We start from the raw sequence: 4,758 nt of genomic DNA, 5'->3' as shown, positions 1-4,758 counted from the left end.
TGAAAAAAGATAGGTGAATATGATCTTCCAAAGAAATGTAGAGAAAATAATTTTGAGTAACTTTACTGAAAACGTCGAAACTCTATCTTCAGCGGTTTTTATTTTACAGCGATTTCCCTTGTTCCGTTTAGGGTGGCTCTTAAAAATTCAGTTTTTTTAATATAACTTCTTTGAAGTTGATTTCTCGTGAATGTCGACTTCTGACAAAAGTTAGCTCTTACAAATGCGCACATTTCTTCTTCAGAGACCAACTCATTAACTTTTATATAAACAGAGTTATTGACGATTTTATTCTCAAAATTCGACATTTTCTAAGCTAAATAACTCCGAAGGTGGCAAAAAGTGGCAATCAATGTTATGACCATCTGATAGTACTTTAAAAACACTACAAAATAAGGGGTTCATGGTTTGTCTCCTAGCTACTGTTCATGTGAAATGTTTGCTTATAAACTCCCTCTGTTATAGAGAATGCATGCGGTATTCATCTAAATTCGTACTTAAAATATATATTTATCATACATAGTCGCCGTTCTTATATACACACATATCCGGATCTCTGATGCAAATCGGTACACTCAGAAGATGTTATTCTAAACTTGTTTCGTGGAGTGAAATTGTACATAAAACATGTGGTTTTCGGACTACGGTTTATGAAATGAATGTTTGGAGTATTTGCATGGCATACGTTTTATTCGCATGGCAAAAAAGAAATTATTATGAATATATTACAATATATTGAAAGCTCAGGTTTACCGTAAAGGAACACCCTTTATTTAGCATTAATGATTCATTTGTCTTTTATTAATTATATTACCTCCTCTGCTTTAGCTCACTGTAATCTAGCCTAATAGTTTCGCAAAATACCATTTTTTGCCTTTGGAAATTAACAAAAAAATCCACGTGAATGTACGTTGGGGGACAAGCTGTTCAGCTCTCATTTATAGTATTTTTTATTATTATCCAACGGATAGATTGGCAGTCTCCTCCTTCGAAGTTATTTTCCAAACGCGGCAAAAAAACTTTATCAATGATATCAATATAAATTGCTTATTTTCGGAAGTTATTCGAGCTGTCAACTATGGGTACTTTTTTTTCTAACAATGAGTACTTCTAATCCATTTCATAATAACTCGATGAAGTTATGCCAATGTATATATTGATGCTAATAATGAATTTCTTCAAGCGAGATAACCTACTTATTAAAAAATTAGAATTGTGCAAATATGCGATAATTCAACAATTTAGACTGCCCTGGAAGATTCAGGGATTCTGTCAACTGACAGTTTTTATGTTGATTTTAGGCTTTAGGATAGAGATTCTATCAGGATTCTTATACTTTTAACCGAGGGAAATAATGTAAAACTGGTGTTGTACAATTTTTTTAAATTCAGAAAAAAAACTATTTTCAGTATTTTTCATTCTGGGACGATTTTTGTTAATGGGCATTTCGTTGTAAGTTTTCCACGAGAAATAATAGTTAAAACGTAACCAGGTTGACGTACAAGCTCTTTACCCATTAAGTGGTTTATTCCACTTTTATTCAAAATGGGCAGTGTAGAAATTGTTGAAACGCAGAGAAAAAAATTTACCACTGAAAAAATTCAATATATTAGATTTTTAAACTAATAAGTTGGTCTCCAAAGAAAAAATAGGCATTTATCAGAACAAATTTTTTGGAAAATTTACTTCAAAAGTATTTTATTGAAACACTATTTTTTTAAAGGTCAGGCCAAACCAAATGATGGAAAATGCCGTAAAATACAAGCCTCTGATGATAGTTAGAGAATTGAGTAACAAAGTTACTTAAACATAAATATTTTTTTTTTTCAGTAGGGCTTTATACTTTCATTGTTATTGTTCAGGAGAAATTATTTTCATTCCAAAAATCAAGGAGACCACCCAGTTTTTTACACCGAAATGAAGCGCACTTATGGTGAAGAAATTCTTCTGAAGACACTGAATGTCTAGCACTTACGGGATATAAGAACTGGATTTTTAACAAAATATCGATTTTTGGCCCATGGAACAGAGGGAGTTTATAAGCAAACATTTCACATGAACAGTAGCTAGGAGACAAACCATGTACCCCTTATTTTGTAGTGTTTTTAAAGTACTATCTGATGGTCATAACATTGGTTGCCACTTTTTGCCACCTTCGGAGTTATTTAGCTTAGAAAATGTCGAATTTTTAGCATAAAATCGTCAATAACTCTGTTCATATAAAAGTTAATGAGTTGGTCTCTGAAGAAGAAATGTGCGCATTTGTAAGAACTAACTTTAGTCTGAAGTTGACATTCACGAGAAATCAACTTCAAAGAAGTTATATTAAAAAAAACTGAATTTTTAAGAGCCACCCTAAACGGAACAAGGGAAATCGCTGTAAAATAAAAACCGTTGAAGATAGAGTTTCGACGTTTTCAGCAAAGTTACTCAAAATTGCTTTATCTACATTTCTTTGGAAGATCATATTCTCCTATCTTCTTTTATTCAGGAAATAATGTTTTTATTTCAAAAATCGAGAGAGCCACCCTAATTTTGTTTTCCCTAAAATGAAGAGCACTTATTGTGGAGAATTTGTTCCAAAGACACTGAAAGTCTAGTACTAACGGTTAATAAGTTCTGGATTTTCGACCAAAAAAATCGATTTGTGGCCCATGGTGAGGTGTGCGGATTTTTTTGTCAGAGCTGTTAAACTTAGTTTTAGTTATGCTGAAGAGTGGCGAGAGTTCATCTGATCATTTTGCACTCTTTTTCAGGTAGGAAAACTTAAGATAGCTTAAGATATCATTCATAACTACTTTTAAAGTGAATTAATCGAAAATGGATAGATAGATATTTCATGAAGGGGCTTGAACTTGAGCTTATTTTTGCACACATGTTTTAGCTCAATAGAAATGGCATCATCCCATATGCTTGGTTCGAAACCAAGAGGAGCGAAATAGGGTCACAGTAGACTCTACTGCCATAATAGGCATATTATCCTAGCTTTCCATAAACTTGCAATCAACTGCGACATCGATTAAACACAGTTTCGTCATAATTTACTGTAGTTCGATTTTAATCAATTTTAGTTTAGTTTTTTAAGAAAGTTGTTCAAATGGACAAAATTTTAAAAATTCAAATCCAAATATAAAAGTTGCGTGATCACAACACTATAAGAATTTAGGTGAGAAAGTGTTTTCCGCGCACTATGGTTGATCCAAATGAAAAATAACTGATTTGTCATAGCGGTGTTTTACATGTGTCGATTGCAAAAAAGATCCTCCCAAAACCACTAATTGGCTATCGGACAGGCTAAATACAAATAACTAGCTGAAGTCATGCAAACTATTCACAATTTCCAACCAATCAAATGCCGCAAAACCACAAACACGAACAATTCTAACGCCTAACAGCTAACCCCACTCTCCATTGTACAGTTGCCATTCGAAACAACAGCGACGAGCGCGTTCAAATCACGCGATTTTAGCATGAAACCGCTATAAAGATAACCTCTTTCAAGAGCCATAAAATGTATGTATAAATTTCCCGGCAAGTTCCCCGAGTGCGAGTGGTTTGCTACTACATCCTGGCGAGAGAACGAGAAAAAAAATTCGAAACCTCTGTTCTCTAAGCTGTGTTTTTTTTGTTTTCAAGCGCATTGGAAGAAGTTAGTCAGCGAGCCAACCAGCAGAAATCAGTTTTCCGTGTAGAGTGATCTGCACACCTCCGTGTCGGTGTTGAAGCCATCTATCAGTGCTATGTGGTTTTTCTTATGGATATGTTCCTAAGGATACATTTATTGGGCTTACAAATGGAATGAACAACGTATATACTAGATAAGCTTTTGTAAAGATTTCCATTTTGCTATTCTTAAAATTTGAACACTAAGTTTCTTTTTGATAAAAAAAATATCTGAACCCCGAAAATCCCGCTCTTGCGATATTTCAAAATAATGGCAGTCTGAAAAAAAATCCGTTTCTTTTCCCATTTGAGAAAGATAAGAACGAAGGAAAACGGTTCCCGCAAATGTCTCGAGCCCAAGTCCAACGAGCACTGAGAAAGGCTGACGACACCCGGCGGGCTCAATTTGTTTTCAGGCGATAATTTTTGTTTCACGATTTAAAAATGCAAATACTTTCCTGATAGCAAAGAAATCACATCTCGCATGGATTTATTCACCTAGCAGTATTTTTTTTTGGTGCGAGAATCTTCCAAAATCACCGACGGCAGACAAAAACAAGTTCGCTGAGATAAGTAAAATTACTTAATTCGCTGACAGGCTCCGGTCGCAAAAAAATCTACGGACTGCAACCAGCCGACGGAGCACGATACCATACAGAAGCTCATATCAGTGAAGCACGACGATAAGCAGCGAAATCTGTTTAGCATTAAAAGAAAATAGAACCCATGAATACGGAATGACTCGAGCTGATGTCGTCGTTGTTGGATTCAGTTTTCAACTCGAAACGCTGTGCAACTACACTCGAACATCACAGTAGGCTACTGTCATTCCGCGTCGGATGGTGAGCGCGGTGGCATAAAAGGATAACCGCGCCTAAATCAGATCAACGTCAAGAATGCGAATCGTGTGAGCGCGCCAAGCGAACAAAAGCAGGCTCTGCATTTCAACTGTTTTGCGTTCTGTTTCTATGCATGGGAAACTCAGGAAACAGAATGCCAACGACGACAGCGACGACAGAATCCTCACGCGGCATCCCAGAACGTTATCTGTCCAATCGTGCTTTTATCACTAATGAAAATCGGGACTGTCAAGGC

The sequence above is a fragment of the Topomyia yanbarensis genome, chromosome 2 (genome assembly GCF_030247195.1).
Source record: "Topomyia yanbarensis strain Yona2022 chromosome 2, ASM3024719v1, whole genome shotgun sequence".
Classification (NCBI taxonomy): Eukaryota; Metazoa; Arthropoda; class Insecta; order Diptera; family Culicidae; genus Topomyia; species Topomyia yanbarensis.
The sequence above is the reverse complement of the archived record's forward strand: the minus strand, read 5'-3'. Positions refer to the sequence as shown.